The 21,055-nt window shown below is 41.8% G+C and overlaps 1 protein-coding gene across 2 annotated transcripts in view; it reads right to left on the bottom strand.

Moving 5' to 3' along the window:
- The window catches only part of ITPR3 (inositol 1,4,5-trisphosphate receptor type 3), a 275,928-nt gene that overhangs the window by 4,100 nt on the left and 250,773 nt on the right, over window positions 1-21,055 (bottom strand). The gene's annotated exons all lie outside the window — the stretch shown is intronic.

The following is a 21,055-nucleotide window of genomic DNA, read 5'->3' as shown; positions in this document are numbered from 1 at the left end:
AGTTGGGGTCTACACCAGCCTGTTAGTTTAAAAAGAAAAATGTTTACACTAGCATGCTGGTGTTGCCCCATACTTTTCATTTTAACAAAGGAAAAAAAGACCCCCAAAATTTGTAACGCAATTTCTCCTGAGTGCGGAAATACCCCATATGTGGACGTACAACATGGCTCAGGAGTGAGAGCGCACTATGTACATTTGAGGTCTAAATTGGTGATTTGCACAGGGTGCCTGATTTTACAGCGGTTATGACATAAACACAAAAAAAAAAAAATACCCACGTGTGACCCCATTTTGGAAGCTGCACCCCTCACGAAACGGAACAAGGTGAATAGTGAGCCTTAACACCCCACAGGTGTTTGACAAATTTTCTTTAAAGTTGGTTGGGAAAATTAAAAAAAAATTTCACTAAAATGCTGGTGTTACCAAAATTTTTTTATTTTCACAAGGGAAAATAGGAAAAATTCCCCCAAAATGTGTAACCCCATTCCTTCTGAGTAAGAACATACCCCATATGTTTATGTAAAGTGCTCTGCGGGAGCACTAATATGCTCAGAAGAAAAGAAGTGCCATTGGGCTTTTGGAGAGAAAATATGTCCGGAATTGAAGGCCACGTGTGTTTACAAAGCCCCCATGGTACCAGAACAATGGGTCCTCCCACATGTGACCCCATTTTGGAAACTAGACCCCTCAAGTAATGTAATAAGGGGTACAGTGAGCATTTACGCCCCACAGGTGTCCGTGCAAATGAAAAATAAAATTTTTCATTTGCACAGACCACTGTTCTAAAGATCTGTCAAACGCCAGTGGGGTGTAAATGCTCACTGCCCCCCTTATTAAATTCTGTGAGGGGTGCAGTTTCCAAAATGGGGTCACATGTGGAGGGGTCCACTGTTCTGGCACCACGGGGGGCTTTGTAAATGCACAGGGCCCCCGACTTGCATTCCAAACAAATTCTCTCTCCAAAAGCACAATGGCGCTCCTTCTCTTCTGAGCATTGTAGTGCAACAGAAGAGCACTTGATGTCCACACATGGGGTATTTCCATACTCATAAGAAATGAGGTTACAAATTTTGGGGTGTTAAAGTGCAACTGTCATGAAATCTTGGTGGAATAACCTGCACACAGCCTTTGTACTGTGTGCAAGTGGTGTGTATAGCAATGTTTTTACCTAATATTTGCAGGCTTTCATGATGCCAAAAAATGCTTTTAATCAAAGTCACTGATGGTCGGATAGGTGTGGCGTGAGGTACGCGATGCCCTGCCGCCGCCATGCCCACCCACACATCTATCCGATAGTTCAGTGCTGGGACCGGTGTGATTGACACACAGGTCCCTGCGCATGTGCCCTTCAGCTAATCTAACGTGCGTGCCACTGTGTGTCATCCAGCAAGTGATCGCTTCCGCCGCCATCTTCTTCCTCAGTGTGCCTGCGCAGAGCAGCGCGCAATCAGGTTAGTTCTCAATAGTAAGTGCAGAGAGGAAGCGCGCTCTCAGCACCTAGCACTGCTCACTAAGGAGGAAGACGGTGGCGGGAGCGAGCGGTCACTGGGGGAGCGATTGCTGGATGACACACAGCGGCGCGCACGTTATATTAGCTGAAGGGTGCATGCGCTGGGACCTGTGTGTCCATCACACACCGGTCCCAGTGCTGACATACTGGGTAGGCATGGGGGTGGGCGTGAGGGTCGTTGTGGCGTCAGCGGGGCATCGCGTACCTCGCGCCATGCCTATCCAACCATCAGTGCCTTTGATTAAAAGCATTTTTTGGCGTCATGAAAGCCTGCAAATATCAGGTAAAAACATTGCTATACACACCACCTGCACACAATACAAAGGCTGTGTGCAGGTTATTGCACCAAGATTTCATGACAGTTGCGCTTTAAGGCTCACTGTACCCCTTGTTACATTCCTTGAGGGGTGTAGTTTCCAAAATAGTGTGCCATGTGTTTTTTTGCTTTATTTTTTGCTGTTCTGGCACCATAGGGGCTTCCTAAATGCGACATGCCCCATAAAACCATTTCAGCAAAATTTGCTTTCCAAAAGCCAAATGTGACTCCTTCTCTTTTGAGCATTGCAGTGAACCAGCAGAACACTTGATGTCCACACATGGGGTATTTCCATACTCAGAAGAAACGGGGTTACAAATTTTGGGGGTCTTTTTCTCCTATTACCCCTTGTAAAAATGTAAAATTTGGGGAAAAAACTGCATTTTAGTGAAAAAAAAAATGTCATTTACACATCCAACTTTAACGAAAAGTCGTCAAACACCTGTGAGGTGTTAAGGCTCACTGTACCCCTTGTTACATTCCTTGAGGGGTGTAGTTTCCAAAATAGTGTGCCATGTGTTTTTTTTCCTGTTGTGGCATCATAGGGGCTTCCTAAATGTGACATGCCCCCCAAAAATCATTTTAGCAAAATTCACTCTCTTAACCCCTTAAGGACTCAGGGTTTTTCCGTTTTTGCACTTTCGTTTTTTCCTCCTTACCTTTTAAAAATCATGACCCTTTCAATTTTCCACCTAAAAATCCATATTATGGCTTATTTTTTGCGTCGCCAATTCTACTTTGCAGTGACAGTCATTTTACTCAAAAATGCACGGCGAAACGGAAAAAAAAAATCATTGTGCGACAAAATCGAAAAAAATACGTCATTTTGTAACTTTTGGGGGCTTCCGTTTCTACGCAGTGCATATTTCGGTAAAAATTACACCTTATCATTATTCTGTAGGTCCATACGGTTAAAATGATACCCTACTTATATAGGTTTGATTTTGTCGCACTTCTGGAAAAAATCATAACTACATGCAGGAAAATTTATACGTTTAAAAATGTCATCTTCTGACCCCTATAACTTTTTTATTTTTCCACGTACGGGGCGGTATGACTCATTTTTTGCGCCGTGATCTGAAGTTTTTATCGGTATGATTTTTGTTTTGATCGGACTTTTTGATCACTTTTTATTCATTTTTTAATGTTATAAAAAGTGACCAAAATACGCTTTTTTGGACATTGGAATTTTTTTGCGCGTACGCCATTGACCGTACGGCTTAATTAATGATATATTTTTATAGTTCGGACATTTACGCACGCGGCGATACCACATATGTTTATTTATTTTTTTTTTACACAGTTTTATTTTTTTTATGGGAAAAGGGGGGTGATTCAAACTTTTATTAGGGAAGGGGTTAAATGACCTTTATTAACACTTTTTTTTTACTTTTTTTTTGCAGTGTTATAGGTCCCATAGGGACCTATAACACTGCACACACTGATCGCTCATCCTGATCACAGGCGTGTATTAACACGCCTGTGATCAGCATTATCGGCGCTTGACTGCTCCTGCCTGGATCTCAGGCACAGTCATTCGTCGATCGGACACCGAGGAGGCAGGTAAGAGCCCTCCCGGTGTCCGATCAGCTGTTCGGGACGCCGCGATTTCACCGCGGCGGTCCCGAACAGCCCGACTGAGCAGCCGGGATACTTTCAGTTTCACTTTAGAAGCGGCGGTCAGCTTTGACCGCCGCTTCTAAAGGGTTAATACCGCACATCGCCGCGATCGGCGATGTGTGGTATTAGCCGCGGGTCCCGTTGATTAGCGCCGGGACCGACGCGATATGATGCGGGATCGCGGCGCGATCCCGCTTCATATCGCGGGAGCTGGCGCAGGACGTAAATATACGTCCTGCGTCGTTAAGGGGTTAAATCCCATTGTCGCTCCTTCCCTTCTGAGCCCTCTACTGCGCCCGCAGAACACTTTACATCCACATATGAGATATTTCCTTACTCAAGAGAAATTGGGTTACAAATTTGGGGGGGGGGGGGGGGATATCTCTCCTTTTATCCCTTGTAAAAATTCCAAAAATGGCTCTACAAGAACATGCGAGTGTATAAAAATGAAGATTTTTAATTTTCTCCTTCACTTTGCTGCTATTTCTGTGAAACACCTAAAGGGTTAACAAACTTTCTGAATGTCATTTTGAATATTTAGTTTTTATAATTGGGTCATTTATGTGGTATTTCTAACATGAAAGCCCCTCAAATCCACTTCAAACTGAACTGGTCCCTGAAAAATTCAGATTTTTTAATTTCCGTGAAAAATTGGAAAATTGCTGCAATAATTTGAAGCCCTCTGATGTTTTCCAAAAGTAAAAACATGTCAACTTTATGATGCCAGCATAAAGTAGACATACTGTATATGTGAATCAATATATCATTTATTTGGGATGCCCATTTTCCTTATAAGCAGAGAGTTTCAAAGTTTAAAAAATGCTAAATTTTCTAACTTTTCATATAATTTAGGAATTTTGGTATCGCCGAAAATTTATCATTAACATAAAGTAGAATATGTCACAAAAAAACAATCTCGGAATAAGAATGATTAGGAAAAGCATCCCAGAGTTAATAATGCTTAAATTTTGATTTTAATTTGTTGATTGAATTGTGATGTCATTTTCATTTGTTTGTTCACTCCCCTACCATTTACCATTAATCATGTCTATAGAAGGGGTTGGATCAACCAAGAAATGCATGACATGTTTAAAATAAATATTAATTTCATTCTTCATCTCGTTTATTAGGTCCATGGCAGCTCTTTTTCTCACCCTGAAAACTTCTGCACTTCTATGTGAACCTCTTTTACATTTAAATTGCCTGTGGTGAAGCATGTACAGGAATAGCAGCAGCGGTTGTGGATGTGACTACCACCACAATCGTGACAAGATGTGGATGTGATTATTTTGAAACATATAGGGGAGATTTATCAAAACCTGTGCAAAAGTGGAGCAATTGCCTATAAAACCAATCAGATTGCCTTGTTAGAAATGAAAGAAGCTGTCTGATTGGTTGCTATAGGCAACTGGTCAACTTTTCCTCTCCATAGGTTTTGATAAATCTCCCACATTGAGCGTTGTGTTTTGGATAGTACAATACCCTCTGGCGAGTTACACCTTTTTCCCTGGGGCTCAGTTTGGGCTATGATCCTTCACATTGGAGTGCTTGTGTGTTTGCTTGTACTATAGTACATAGGAAATGTTTCTTTGCTGTCTGAGGAATTTATCTACATACAGCACATCCAGATAAAGCCACATTCCTTACAATTGCAGCCCAGGGCCCTGATTGGGACACAATCGACCAAATGTCACTGCTTTATAATTGACATACGGTAATTAGTTAAGATGATGCTGCTTAATATTTCCTCCAAATAGAGAAGCACAGGCTTCTGCACTAAAAAATTTACAGCAGACTAGCTGTGAGCTTGTGACACTAACATAAATTTCTCTGACAGCAATAAATAAGAATATCTAATTGCCTTGGTTCAGGTACAGAACATGAATAATTAACAGTCATCATAAATGTATACATTACTAAACCTTGTATTCAACCTTTATCATTTGTTACACACTCAAGAGGTGCTAAAAGAGGAGTTTACAAAAACCTTGATATTGTGTACTATAAAGAAAGAAAGTTACAGAAATTAAATTAAGAAAATAAATATTTTATTTTACACTGGTCATTACAGCTGTCCCCATTGTTTATAATGATAAGTAGATCACTGTTAGTGCAACAGCTATTTCCTATTATGCTAGAGTCTGATATTTAAACTTGCAGAAATGCTGAATGGGGCATAAGGAGGTACATTAACTGTGTTGGGAGTTGTATTAACGAGTGGGGATATAAAATGGTCACTGTTACTGTGTGGAGGCACTATTACTGAATAAATGCCACAATGGAGCATTATTACTGTGTGTGACACAATCAGAGGCACTATTATTGAGTGAGGCATGTTTATCATCTGGGGCAAAGTAACTGGAAGCAGAAGCAAACCCATGATAACACTGCTAAAATGGTATTCCGGTATTCTACATTTTTTATAGATTTTCCTGGGGGAGCAAAAAAATAAAGTGTGGGGGACTGGGTAGCTATGTATCAAAAAAAAAATAAAAATGAGGATATGTGAATGCCCCTCTAATAACGCATCACAATAGGAATTTAGTGTAGATGGAGAGGATACTGAAGAAAGAAGCAGCAAAAGGCTCATACAAGTAGCTGGAATAACTTTTCATGGTGGTCTGGGGTGGATGGAGAAGAAAAGGATCAGAAAAGATTACGAGTCACTAGATCTAACTATACAAAATACTTATATGGCTTGCGGAGCCTGTGTAGAACTGATCTCTAACGCTTTTTGGTCACTTTACAGGAGTAATATTAGACTGTGTATGTGCATGTTTTATTTAGTAACGGTACTGTAGTATTATCCAGTCAATCAATATGTGGTGGTATAATTTGCTACATGTGTGGAAGTTAAATTTTTTAAAATTTTTGGTTGACAGTTCAGCACACAATACATTAAAGGCAAAACTGACAGCCTGTTCACCAAAACAAAATCCTACACATTGGGTTATAGGGCAGGTGAACCTCAGTAAACACGCCCCCTCCCATAGACATGAATAAAAGGGGCGTGGTGTGACGTCACGAGGGGGCGTGGATTGACGCCACATCTCCTGCCTGCATACTGTTTACAGAATGCCAGGTGCGGCACAGGTGCTGCAGGGAGATGGGACCGCCATGATCAGACATTATATCCCCTATCCTTTGGCTAGACGATAAGCTGCCTGTGGGCGGAGTACCCCTTTAACCCTCTAATACCCTGCATATAAAGTGTTTTTAAAAACGTTTTTCCTTTAATAAAATTGTAACATTTTCAATGAGATAAGTGGGCTCCATTTTTTTATACAACGGTGAGAATAGATGGATGCAAAGTAATTCTTATTTTTTATATATATATATATATATATATATATAAAAAGCAAAATCATCGGTAGTTGCAGTATCTTGTAATACCTTTTTTATTGGACTAACAAGATTATGTAGAGACAAGCTTTCGGGATTCCTCCCTTTATCAAGTCATAAGCATTTCTGAGCTCACAAGGAGAAAACACAGGTTCTATCTCACAAAATATGCAGGGGTTAAAACAACATTAGTGGAGAATGGACATTAAGTTGGGCCATAAATTGTATAGGAATAGGATGATAGATACAGATAAGGATGAGGAGGGGGGGGGGGGGGGGCTGGAGAGCAGAGGTGAGAATGGTGGTTACGCTGGACAGACAATTTTACTATAGAGCCATAGACTGAAGATAAGACTAGACAGGGGAGGGGGAGCAGGGGTGTAATGGTGTTAGAGCAGGGAGAGGTTTGGGCCTGCTCTAACACCATTACACCCCTGCTCCCCCTCCCCTGTCTAGTCTTATCTTCAGTCTATGCCTTCTACCGATGATTTTGCTTCATATATATATATATATATTACAAAAAGTCTTGTCCACAGCACAAAAATTAATGAAAAAAAATAGGTGTTTATTCCATATAAGGTGTCAATACAGCAGCGACGTTTCAGTCAGCTCAACCTGACCTTTCTCAAGGAAGGTCAGGTTGAGCTGACTGACACGTCGCTGCTGTATTGACACCTTATATGGAATAAACACCTATTTTTTTTCATGAATTTTGGTGCTGTGGACAAGACTTTTTGTACTGTTTGAAAGATGATCCCCTAACCAAGGATCCAGGAGCTGCGTGCACCTCCCTACGATATTTTCTTCTCATTGGTTGTGCTGTTCTTTTACTACTACTACTATATATATATATATATATATATATATATATATATATATATGTACATATATATATATTTTTTTTATTTTTTTTTTGTGTGTAAAGGTAGTCAGCCGCCAGCATTACCTTCACTAACTTGCTGATGCAGAGTAATAGTGTGGGTGACGCTGATTCCAATGTTGTTTACCTTTTTTTTACTATGTGGTCCTGTTCTTGAGAATAAAATAAACGTTTGCAAATGGCACAGATTAGTGGGAAAAGTTAGGAATAGTTGGAGTGTACTTAGAAATGATTTCAGGGACTTCAGGGGCAGTAAGCTTAAATAAGCACTGTCAGATCCCCAAAAAATGTATGTGTTGTTAATTATGAAAATTAAAGACATTTTGTAATATGGTTGTTAAATTTTTTTTTTAACCCCTTAAGGACCGAGCCCTTTTTCACCTTAAGGACCAGAGCATTTTTTGAACATCTGACCACTGTCACTTTAAACATTAATAACTCTGGAATGCTTTTAGTTACCATTCTGATTCCGAGACTGTTTTTTCGTGACATATTCTACTTTAACATAGTGGTAAAATTTTGTGGTAACTTGCATCCTTTCTTGGTGAAAAATCCCCAAATTTTATGAAAAAATTGAAAATTTAGCATTTTTCTAATTTTGAAGCTCTCTGCTTGTAAGGAAAATTGATATTCAAATAAAATGTCTTTTTGGTTCACATATACAATATGTCTACTTTATGTTTGCATCATAAAGTTGACATGTTTTTACTTTTGGAAGACACCAGAGGGCTTCAAAGTTCAGCAGCAATTTTCCAATTTTTCACAAAATTTTCAAATTCGATATTTTTCAGGGACCAGTTCAGGTTTGAAGTGGATTTGAAGGGTCTTCATATTAGAAATACCCCATAAATGACCCCATTATTAAAACTATACACCCCAAAGTATTCAAAATGACATTCAGTCAGTGTTTTAACCCTTTAGGTGTTTCACAGGAATAGCAGCAAAGTGAAGGAGAAAATTCCAAATCTTCATTTTTTACACTCGCATGTTCTTGTAGACCCAATTTTTGAATTTTTGCAAGGGGTAAAAGGAGAACATTTTTACTTGTTTTTGTAACCCAATTTCTCTTGAGTAAGCACATACCTCATATGTCTATGTAAAGTGTTCGGCGGGCGCAGTAGAGGGCTCAAAAGGGAAGGTGCGACAAGGGGATTTTGGAGAGAACATTTTTCTGAAATGGTTTCTGGGGGCATGTCACCTTTAGGAAGCCCCTAGGGTGCCAAAACAGCAAAAAAAAAAAAAAAAAAAACACATGGCATACCATTTTGGAAACTAGACCCCTTGAGGAACGTAACAAGGAATTAAGTGAGCCTTAATACCCCACAGGTGTTTCATGACTTTTGCAAATGTAAAAAAATATATATATATTTTTACCTAAAATGCTTGTTTTCCCAAAAATGTAAATTTTTAAAAAGGGTAATAGCAGAAAATACCCCCCCCAAAATTTGAAGCCCAATTTCTCCCGATTCAGAAAACACCCCATATGGGGGTGAAAAGTGCTCTGCTGGCGCACTACAGGTCTCAGAAGAGAAGAAGTCACATTTGGCTTTTTTGAAGGAAATTTTGCTCTGGGGGCATGCCGCATTTAGGAAGCCCCTATGGTGCCAGGACAGCAAAAAAAAAACACATGTCATACCATTTTGGAAACTAGACCCCTTGGGGAACGTAACAAGGGGTAAAGTGAACCTTAATACCCCACAGGTGATTCACGACTTTTGCATATGTAAAAAATTTTTTTTTACAATTTTAAAAAGGGTAATAGCAGAAAATACCCCCCCAAAATTTGTAACACAATTTCTCCTGAGTACGGCGATACCCCATATGTGACCCTAAACTGTTGCCTTGAAATACGACAGGGCTCCAAAGTGAGAGCGCCATGCGCATTTGAGGCCTAAATTAGGGATTTGCATACGGGTGGACATAGGGGTATTCTACGCCAGTGATTCCCAAACAGGGCGCCTTCAGCTGTTGCAAAACTCCCAGCATGCCTGGACAGTCAGTGGCTATGTGGCAATACTGGGAGTAGTTGTTTTGCAACAGCTGGAGGCTCCGTTTTGGAAACAGTGGCGTACCAGACATTTTTCATTTTTATTGGGGAGGGGAGGGGGGCTGTGTAGGGGTATGTGTATATGTATTGTTTTTTACTTTTTATTTTATTTTGTGGTAGTGTAGTGTTTTTAGGGCACAGTCGCACGGGCGGGGGTTCACAGTAGTTTCTAGCTGGCAGTTTGAGCTGCGGCAGAAAATTTGCCGCAGCTCAAACTTGCAGCCGGATACTTACTGTAAACCTCCGCTCATGTGAGTGTACCCTGTACGTTCACATTGGGGGGGGGGGGGGGGGAGGGAATACCTCCAGCTGTTGCAAAACTACAACTCCCAGCATGTACGGTCTATCAGTGCATGCTGGGAGTTGTAGTTTTGCAACAGCTGGAGGCACACTGGTTGTGAAACACAGAGTTTGGCAAACTCAGTGTTTTGCAACCAGTGTGCCTTCAGCTGTTGCAAAAGCTACAACCCCCAGCATGTACGGACAGCGGAAGGGCATGCTGGGACTTGTAGTTATGCAACAGCTGGAGGCATACTACTTTGGCTGGGGATTGTATTTATGCAACAGCTGGAGACACACTGGTTTGCTACTTAACTCAGTGTTTCACAACCAGTGTGCCTCCAGCTGTTGCAAAACTACAACTCTCAGCAGTCACCGACAGCCAACAGGCATGCTGGGAGTTGTAGTTATGCAACCAGCAGATGCACCACTACAACTCCCAGCATGCACTTTAGCTGATTGTGCAAGCTGGGAGTTGTAGTTATACAACTGCTGAAGGTACACTTTCCATAAAAAAATTTGCCTCCAGCTGTTGCAAAACTACAAGTCCCAGCATGCCCATAAGGGAATGCTGGGAGTTGTGGTGGTCTGCCTCGTGCTGTTGCATAACTACAGCACCAAGCATGCCCTTTTTGCATGCTGGGAGCTGTTGCTAAGCAACAGCAGGAGGCTGTCACTCACCTATAACTGCTGCTCCAGGGCACCACGCAGGTCAGTCCCCAGCACCCGGGGTCTTCTTCCCGCACCCGCTCACGTCCTCCGGAAGAGGGGCGGAGCGGGTTGCGGGAGTGACACCCGCAGCAGGCGCCCTGATTGGTCGGCCGGGTAACCGGCCGACGAATCAGGGCGATCGTGAGGTGGCACCAGTGCCACCTCACCCCTGCTGGCTATGGCTGTCCGGGGCCGTCTCTGACGGCCCCGATCAGCCAGTAATTCCGGGTCACCGGAGACCCGATTGACACGAAATCCGCCGCAGATCGCTGGACTGAATTGTCCAGCGATCTGCGGCCATCACCGACATGGGGGGACATAATGACCCCCCTGGGCGACATGCCAGGATGCCTGCTGAACTATTTCTGCATGCATCCGGCACTGGCTCCGCTCCAGCTAGCGGCTGGGGCCAGAAATGTGCAGGGCGTATCCATACGCCCTGTGTCCTTAAGGACTTGGAAACGGGGGCGTATGGATACGCCCTGTGTCCTTAAGGGGTTAATATTTAATTTAAAAAAACAGGTCCTTAAAATCCCACCACTAGAGGTCCCTAATAGAACCCTACATACCTACTGGGACACCCACCAGTCCTGCAGCACCATAAGACTTGTCCATAAGCCTTTGATAAAACATGACTCATGGACAAGGCTGCATTGGTGCATGAGCAGATGCACCAATCACCTTCCACCACCACAAGGAGGGACACACCCCTTCCCCTTAGAGGATTTCTAACACTATGAGCTAATGAAAAGAGGTATTGTTATAATAAATATAGGTGATAGAGGCATATAAAGTAGATGTACATGGTCAGAATTAGGAACTGAGTAAGATATTGTTATTATTATTATTATTTTGGATCTAACAGATACGCTTTAAGCAAGGACCTCCAAGGTAATATTTTCTGAAATACTACCAGTATCACGTGCCACACACTAGAGAGACAGTGGGAGATTAGGGAGCTAAACAGATACTGATGGCTCAGAAACTGGTGTAGGATAGAGGGATTTGAGTTTATAGAGAACTGGGCCAACTTCTCTGTCAGATGTAGGCTCTACAGTAGGGGCGGCCTGAACCTCAATGGGAATGGTGCAGTTATGCTTGGGAAAAAGATGGCAAGAAAGGTGAATGGGCGGGGGGGGACTACAATATAGAGGGGAAAAATAGTAAAGATAGCGAACTGGGAATAGATAATAATATGGGGGCGGAGCAGTGGGAGGAAATAGAACAATCATAGCTGATAAGAGAAAAGGAAATATTAACAAAAATATCAGGTGTATGTACACTAATACCAGAATATACTTGGCTGGGTACAAGATATGTCTGGGATATTACTTTTCAGGGCTACATTCTGTTCAGAAATAACCGCACAAGAAATAAAGGGGGAAGAGTTTGCTTTTCCATAAAATTCTGTCTTAGGCCTATTCTATGTAAAGATACAGGTGAGAAAAAGGTTCATTTGGAGTCTCTGGGTGGAAATAAGGGCAGGGTTAAGAAAAAGGAAGGTTCTTTTCACACTACATAATTACTCCGTTTTCGAAGTTCCGTCAGATAGTTCCTTTACAAATCCTATACGGCCGTTAGAAAATCCCATTATAGTCCGTTCCTAAAATGGACAGGGGTGTCAGCAGAGAGCACTGTGGTCAGACAGAAAGGAAATTCAGAAAGAAAAGAACTTCCTGTGGAGCATACAACAGCTGATAAGTACAAAAAGGATTAAGATTTTTTAATAGAAGTAATTTACAAATTAGTTTAACTTTCTGGCACCAGATTAAAGAAAAAGTTTTCCAGGGAAGTACCCCTTTATTGACCTTGTAGAGGGATTACAGAGTAGAATTTCAATATTTGCGGATGACAATAAACTGGGTAAAGTGATCACCACAGAGGAGGATAACATAATATTACAGAGGGATCTGAGAAAGCTGGAGCCTTGGACACAGACATGGCAAAATAAATTTAATTTAGAAATGTAAGGTTATGCACCCGGGCTGTAAACATTTTTTATTATGTGCTAGTTAATAAAACATTAGGAAAAACTTCTACCGAAAAGGACTTGGGGGTACTGGTGGACAGTATTTAAACTCAACTTTAGTGACCAGTGCCATGCAGCTGTTTCCAGGGCTAACAAAGTCATGGGATGTATCAAGAGAGGCATCTTTGGGGCAATTTGATCACAATGTACAAATATATGAATGAACAGTGCAGAGATCTGCCACAAGCCACAAGATGTTGTGGTGGCTAACTTGATAAACAAGTTCAAGGGGGGGCCTGGATGTTTTTATGTAAAAATATTACACGTTATGGATAATAGATTTATGGGGATAGAACATTGATCAAGGCATTTATTGGAGCAAGGTCATGGCACACATGACATTAGCCTCATAGGGTTTTTTGCCTGCCTCAGCATCAACATAGTAGGCTTTTAGGTTGAAATTGATGGACTCTTGTCTTTTTTATCAGCCTTACGAACTATAGGGGAGGTATATCAAAACCTGTGTAGAGAAAGAGTGGTGCAGTTGCCCATAGCAACCAATCAGATTGCTTCTTTCATTTCTTAGAGGCCTTTTTAAACATGTAAGAAGCAATCTGATAGGTTGCTATGGGTAACTGGTCAACTTTACTTTTGCACAGGTTTTGATAATCTTCCCCTATCTATGGTGCACTGGGGGCATTTCCAGCCCCATGGTGCACTCTTCTGCACGCCAAGCGCCTATCACTTGATCATCACAGGTCCTTCAGCCACATTCTCTTCTATCCTGCACTGCTGAGCTTCGTTCCCACATGTACTGGTCATAGAATTGTGACATCATCCCAGCTCCTACCTCTCCACCATGCAGGGTATATAGAGCAGGTCCTGTTGGGGCAGTCACTGCTGTGGTGTTGTGTGTGGATAACTCTGCTCTTCAATGACTGCCCCACCAGGACCTGCTCTGTATCTGCTAGATAAAGTAGAGGTCACATCTTCCCTGTATAAAATGAAGCTCAGGTACATGAATATTTATAAAGGGCATTGCACAGGGCCAAGTTGGGCGGCAGAAGAGCTGGAAACACCTCCAGTACATCAAAGCACTTCATTTGCATATCTGGATTTTCGGGCATAACTTGATAACTCTGGAACGATATCCACGTTGGTAAAAAGGTAAACAGAATTTGAATCAGCATCCCTATTACCTGGTACCAGCACTGACGGTGATGGTGACAGATTCCCTTTAATTATTTAAAAGTGAAAACAAGATAAGAAAAAATTATACAAATCGGGTATTGATGTCATCGTACTGTGAAACATGGCTTATTGCTCTTAAAAGGTGAGGAGGAAAATTAGGAAAACACAAATAGGCTCAACTGTAATCCTGCCTGTGATGACATAGAGGAGCCTGCTGAGTAGTGATCTCTGCAGAGGAGGAAGTGTCAGCTTAATTTTATGGCCATAATAAAAAAAAAAACACAAGATATCAGAATTATATAACATATGAATAGTAATATAGAAAAAGAAAATAGAGGAATATAGAAAAATACCTAAACAATAGGTTATTTCTGATGACATGTTCCTTTTAAGACATAATTGATTGAGATCTAAATAATGGTGCATCCTAAGGATCATACTACATCAAACTACTAGCAGTCTAATTACGAGTACCCTCACTGGTCAGCAGACTGATTAGAGAATACTGTTGCCTCTCCATTGTTTTCTAGACAGAGCTCTGTACATTTAGTTGTGGTTGTGGCTGGTACTGCAATTCTGTGCCGCTTAGTCAAAGTGCAAAGTACAAAGGAGGAAATTAATGAAAGATGTAGACCAGTACAAAAAAGTCATACATTTTTGATGCAAGCTATAATTTTCTCAGAGATGTTGACTTTATGCCTTTTTTTTTTTTTGCACCACACTCACTACTTTCTGTAAGGTTCGGTTTAGACTACGGAGTCTCCGGCCGGAGATTCCAGGGTGCCCAACCCAGCTGAATTAGCCCTTATAGACGGCTGATAAGATCATTTTTGCAGGGGTGGCATTTGTACTGAGGAATTTCTGCCTCTGAAATTCCATAGTGTGCAGCGGAAACCCATTTTTCCAGCGTAATTTCTGAGCAGAATTACACTTGGAAATTCTCTAGTGTGAGCCCAGTCCTAACCCCTTAAGGACAAGGCCATTTTACACCTTAGGACCAGAGCGTTTTTTGAACATCTGACCACTGCCACTTTAAGCATTAATAACTCTAAGACGCTTTTACCTTTCATTCTGATTCCAAGATTGTTTTTTCGTGACATATTCTACTTTATGTTATTGCAACATCTGGAAGGGCACAGTGGTCTCCAAACTGTGGACCTCCAGATGTTGCAAAACTGCAACTCCCAGCATGCCCAGATGCCAAGGGCTGTCTGGGCATGCTGGGAGTTGTAGTTTACAGGGTCCCATTACAGCAATGCATGTCGCTTTATGGCGACGTGCATTGCTGTAAAGGGCCCGAACGCGGCTGAAGAGGAACTCACCTGTCGCCGCCGTCTCCGCCGCCGGGATCCGGATCTTCAGGGACGAGGTAAGTACCGGGGCCGGGCCCCAGCACTCCCCCGTCCCCCGCCGCGTCCTCCGGTCTTCCTCCCATCCTCTCCGGACTTCAAGGGGCCGGGCAGGACGGGAGGAAGTAACCGCCCCCCCCGCCCCCCTGCGATTGGTCGGATAGTTAACCGACGGATCGCAGGGGATCGGAGGAGGTGGCAGGCTTGCCACCTCGCTCCTAGGCTCCAGCATGGTCCTGGCTGTCTGTGACAGCCGGGATCATGCAAAATTACCGGGCGGTCGGGTCCCAGAGACCCGATCAGCCCGGTATCGCCGCAGATCGCAAGGCCCCCCTCGGCGTTTGCCCTGGATGCCTGCTGAAGGATTTCAGCAGGCATCCAGTTCCGATCTCTGCCCGGCGCACGGCAGAGACCGAAAAATGCCATGACGTTGTGGAACGTCATTGGTCCTTAAAGCCCAGGGTGCCATGACGTTCCACAACGTCATTGGTCCTTAAGAGGTTAAAGGGGTACTCAACTGGAAAACACTTTTTTTTTCTTTTTTAATCAAATGGTGCCAGAAAGTTAGACAGATTTGTAAATTACTTCTATTAAAATATTGTAATCCTTCCAGTACTTATCAGCTGCTGTTATGATCCACAGGAAGTTTTTTTCTTTTCGAATTTCCTTTTTGTCTGACCACAGTGCTCTCTGCTGACACCTCTGTTCATTTTAGGAACTGTCCAGAGTAGGAACAAATCCCCATAGAATACCTATTCTTCTCTAGACAGTTCCTAAAATAAAATGCCGTACGGAGAGAGCTCTGGCCATTGTTACTGTGCATGCGCTGGTCCCTCACTACACCCAGAAGTCGGGAGTAGCGAGTAGAGATGAGCGAACTTACAGTAAATTCGATTCATCACGAACTTCTCGGCTCGGCAGTTGATGACTTTTCCTGCGTAAATTAGTTCAGCCTTCAGGTGCTCCGGTGGGCTAGAAAAGGTGGATACATTCCTAGGAAAGAGTCTCCTAGGACTGTATCTCTCTAGTAGCGAGGCTTCAGCGAGAAGGTGAAAGCTTTAGGCGCATGCGCTCTGCAAACAGAGCACTGCGCTCACGGGACATGAGACTCCACATTACTAGGATGTGGAGTTGAAGGCAATGATTATGCTAATTAAGGGGGCAAGCTTATGACGTGTCAGGGGCAGACCACCAGCGGGGACCCCACCTTGAAGCGCGATGCTGGGAACAAATAGCAAAATTTTACTGGGGCATAACTCAGCAGCAATTGGAGGGAGAAGAGTAAGTGACCCCTCATTGGATTCCTCTTCACTGACACTATAACCCAGTGTATTGGGTTTAGTGTGGATGAACCTGGCTGACAGTTTTCCTTTAAACTTGGTGGGCCTGATGGGAGGAGTAGACTACTGCAGTCTGGCAAATTTACTATAATTTACACCAGAAACTGGCATAAATTATACATGAAATATATGCCAGCTCATAAGATTAAAAAGATAGCTTTCTTTCATGTTAGACTGAAGTATGAGATGCTGGTCTTCATATTCTCCCTATTGTGTACAAAGCTGTGCTCTGCAAACAATGTAAAGGCCACATGACTCTGATCGGTGGGGTGGCAGGAGTTTAACCCCTCCTGAGCTGATATTTATGGTATATCATAAGGGCAAACACACCTTCTTGATTCATTTTTACCCATATCCATCTTTTGTAAATATACCACTAGCTTCATCACCAATTCCAGCAGAACTTAACTTCATATTTAAAATCACATCACATTAAGTATTTTTGGTTACTTCCTATTTCCTGATGAAATGTAAAAATTATTCTGGTCTGCATCTTTGGAAAGGCAAACCTGAAAGAATATTGCTGGTCAGGAAACTGCTGACAATAGTTTGAGCTATTTCCCATCTTAGTACCCTTCAGTATGTTGAGGCAAGAGCAGCTGGGACATTATATTGCAGCACTTGTGTATCACAGAACAGGAAGAACTAATAGGGTTGTTCCAAAGCATATTTGTTTAATGGCGATTAACATACTGAATAAAGTCCACAAGGATGGATATCATCAAAATACCAGAGACAGATTACAAGCTGAGCTCTGTAAATAACATCCTGAATGGCTACTTAGAAGGGACCACATTTCATTCTCTTTCTGCTGGCAGGGATTTATTGAGATATTTCTGTGTGGGTGGCTGCACTTTTAGGATATATAATTGCGTAAAATGTGATTTAGAATGTGATAAATGGCAAATTTGAAGAAACTCATACTAATGGGAAAAGTATAGCTCTGCAGTGCTCCTCTGTGTTGTACAGTGGGGATCAAAAGTTTGGGCACCCCAGGTAAAAATTTGTATTAATGTGCATAAAGAAGCCAAGGAAAGATGGAAAAATCTCCAAAAGGCATCAAATTACAGATTAGACATTCTTATAATATGTCAACAAAAGTTAGATTATATTTCCATCATGTACACTAGAGATGAGCGAATTTACAGTAAATTCGATTCTTCACAAACTTCTCGGCTCGGCAGTTGATGACTTTGCCTGCATAAATTAGTTCAGCTTTCAGGTGCTCCGGTGGACTGGAAAAGGTGGATACAGTCCTAGGAGACTCTTTCCTAGGAATGTATCCACCTTTTCCAGCCCACCGGAGCACCTGAAGGCTGAACTAATTTACGCAGGATAAGTCATCAACTGCCGAGCTGAGAAGTTCGTGACAAATCGAATTTACTGTAAGTTCGCTCATCTCTAATTTACACTTTCAAAATAACAGAAAACAAATAAATGGTGTCTGCAAAAGTTTGGGCACCCTGCAGAATGTATAGCATGCACTGCCCCCTTTACAAAGCTGAGACCTGTCAGTGTCATGGATTGTTCTCAATCATCATCTGGGAAGACCAGGTGATGTCAATCTCAAAGGTTTTAAATGCCAAGACTCATCTGACCTTGCCCCAACAATCAGCACCATGGGTTCTTCTAAGCAGTTGTCTAGAAATCTGAAACTGAAAATAGTTGACGCTCACAAAGCAGCAGAATGCTATAAGAAGATAGCAAAACATTTTCAGATGTCAATATCCTCTGTTTGGAATGTAATTAAGAAATGGCAGACATCAGGAATAGTGGAAGTTAAAGCAAGATCTGGAAGACCAAGAAAAATATCAGACAGAACAGCTCGCAGGATCGTGAGAAAAACAATTCAAAACCCATGTTTGACTGCACAATCCCTCCAGAAAGATCTGGCAGACACTGGAGTTGTGGAACACTATTCCCCTATAAAGAGATACTTGTACAAATATGGTCTTCATGGAAGAGTCATCAGAAGAAAACCTCTTCTACGTCCTCACCACAAAAATCAGCGTTTGAACTTTGCAAATGAACATATAGACAAGCCTGATGCATTTTGGAAACAAGTTCTGGGGACCGATGAGGTTAAAATTTAACTTTTTGGCCGGAATGAGCAAAGGTACCTTTAGAGAATAAGGGGAACAGAATTTAATGAAAAGAACCTCTGTCTAACTGTTAAGCATGGGGGTGGATCAATCATGCTTTGGGGTTGTATTGCAGCCAGTGGCACAGGGAACATCTCACGAGTAGAAGGAAAAATGGATTCAATATAATTTCAGCAAATTTTGGATGCTAACTTGATGCCATCTGTGAAAAAGCTGAAGTTAAAGAAAGGATGGCTTCTACAAATTGATAATGATCCTAAACACACCTCGAAATCCACAGGTTATTTGCCATGGCCTTCACAATCTCCTGACCTCAACATAATTGAAAATCTATGGATAGACCTTAAAAGAGCAGTGCGTGACAGACAGCCCAGAAATCTCAAAGAACTGGAAGACTTTTGTAAGGAAGAATGGGCAAAGATACTTCAAACAAGAATTGAAAGACTCTTGTCTGGCTACAAAAAGCATTTTCAAGCTGTGATACTTGCCAAAGGGGCAGTACAAGATATTAACTCTGCAGGGTGCCCAAACTTTTGCAGATGCCTTTTTTTTTTTTGTTTTCTGTTATTTTGAAAGTGTAAATGATGGAAATAAAATCTAACTTTTGTTGTCATATTATAAGAATGTCTAATGTGCAATTTGATGCCTTTTGGAGATTTTTCCATCTTTCCTTGGCTTCTTTATGCACATTAATACAAATTTTTACCTGGGGTGCCCAAACTTTTGATCCCCACTGTTTACTCTTAAAAACCCGAAAATTTACTCTGGTGATTTTAAGGGGAAATTCAGTGTAGGGAGCCGCAACTGTAGAAATTATTAGATAATACTAGTCAAAAGTATGTACACATATTTACATTCCATGGTTTATTTGTTTTTTTTCTTTTTTTTCTACACTGTAGACTCATAATACAGACATGAAAACACACATTGTGTGAAGGAACACACATTGAATTAAGAAGTAAACTAAAATATGTTTTAGATTTAGGATTCTTCAACATAGCCCTATATCTATTTTGTTATGACAGCTCTACACACTCTTGGTACTCTCTTTCACTCAGTTTCTGAGGTAGTCTCAGAGGCGTAATTTTTAGCTTCTGGGCCCCAATCCAAAATCGGCAACAAGGCCCCATGTCTACCATGTGCCATTTAAAATACTAGTCTCTTATGGGGCAGATGGAACTGCTACATCTGCATCCCCTATAGTAATGCCCATGGATAGTCCCCAGGGGCTAATTTGAAGAATCTAAAATATTAAACCTATGCTTGTTTGTTTAATATGTTGTTGTTTTTTTTTTTTGCTTACTTGATTTCAGATGTGTTATAGTTTTCATGTCTTCAATATAAATCCACTATGTAAAAAATATATATAAAAAAGAACCATAAAATAAAAAGGTGTATCCACACCTTTATCTGGTACTGTATACTCACTCACATTAAATTCAAAGAGAAAAACAAAGAAAAAGTTGTTGGAATCGAATGAAACATTATATGTGTGAATATAATAATATACATTACAAGTGATTACAATTTTAGAGTGAGATGTTATTTGGGGACAACTGTAAAACTGAAAGGAGACAGGGCAGACCCAGGAAGTGTTGCAATCTGGTGGAGTCATTCGTAGGAAACTCTTGCTGTGTGTGGGCAAGCATTATCCTGCAGAAAAATGCCAGTTGCAAGTTTTGCCATGACAGGCAACACGTACGGCTGCAGGATGTCCTACAAATATCACTGTTAGTGTCCGTCGTTTCACTAATAGGGGTGACAGACTGTCATACGTGATGGCTCCCCAGACCATCACACCAAAAGTTGAAGCAGTGTGTTGTTTTACAGAAAAGCAGGATTTAGGCTCTCACCATAAGTCTTCTATATTCGAACCTGACTGACACTGGATACCAAGCAGAACCTGGATTTGTTGCTAAGGACATTATGGTTACAGTCCCCAGCAGTTCAGGTTTCATATTCACAACACCAATGCAAACAAAGGGAACGGTGGATGGTCTGAGCAGAGAAAGGACTGGAGGGGAGATTTATCAAAAAATGTCTAAAGTTGCCCAGTTGCCCATAGCAATTAGATCGCTTCATTATTTTTCGGAGGTCTTGTTAAAAATTAAACAAGCAGTCTGATTGGTTGCTATGGGCAAATGGGCCACTTTGCCTCTGGACAGGTTTTGATAAATCTCCCCCAGTGTGTTTGGGCGGTGGACTGATGGCTTGAAGCCTGTTTGCTATGTGTGTATGTCCTCACATAACCACTGCTGCCAACACCTCCTAACAGTTTGGTCAGAATGGCCAAGATGGTGGGCAATTCATCATCATATACGTCATGCATCATAAAGACATGTTTAGTAGTCAACAATATCTCACCAAGATGAACACTACCCGTGAGCAGCCTCGGGGAA

This window comes from Hyla sarda, chromosome 2 (assembly GCF_029499605.1).
Source record: "Hyla sarda isolate aHylSar1 chromosome 2, aHylSar1.hap1, whole genome shotgun sequence".
Classification (NCBI taxonomy): Eukaryota; Metazoa; Chordata; class Amphibia; order Anura; family Hylidae; genus Hyla; species Hyla sarda.
Note: the sequence above shows the minus strand (reverse complement) of the source record. Positions and strands in the feature narration are given on the sequence as shown.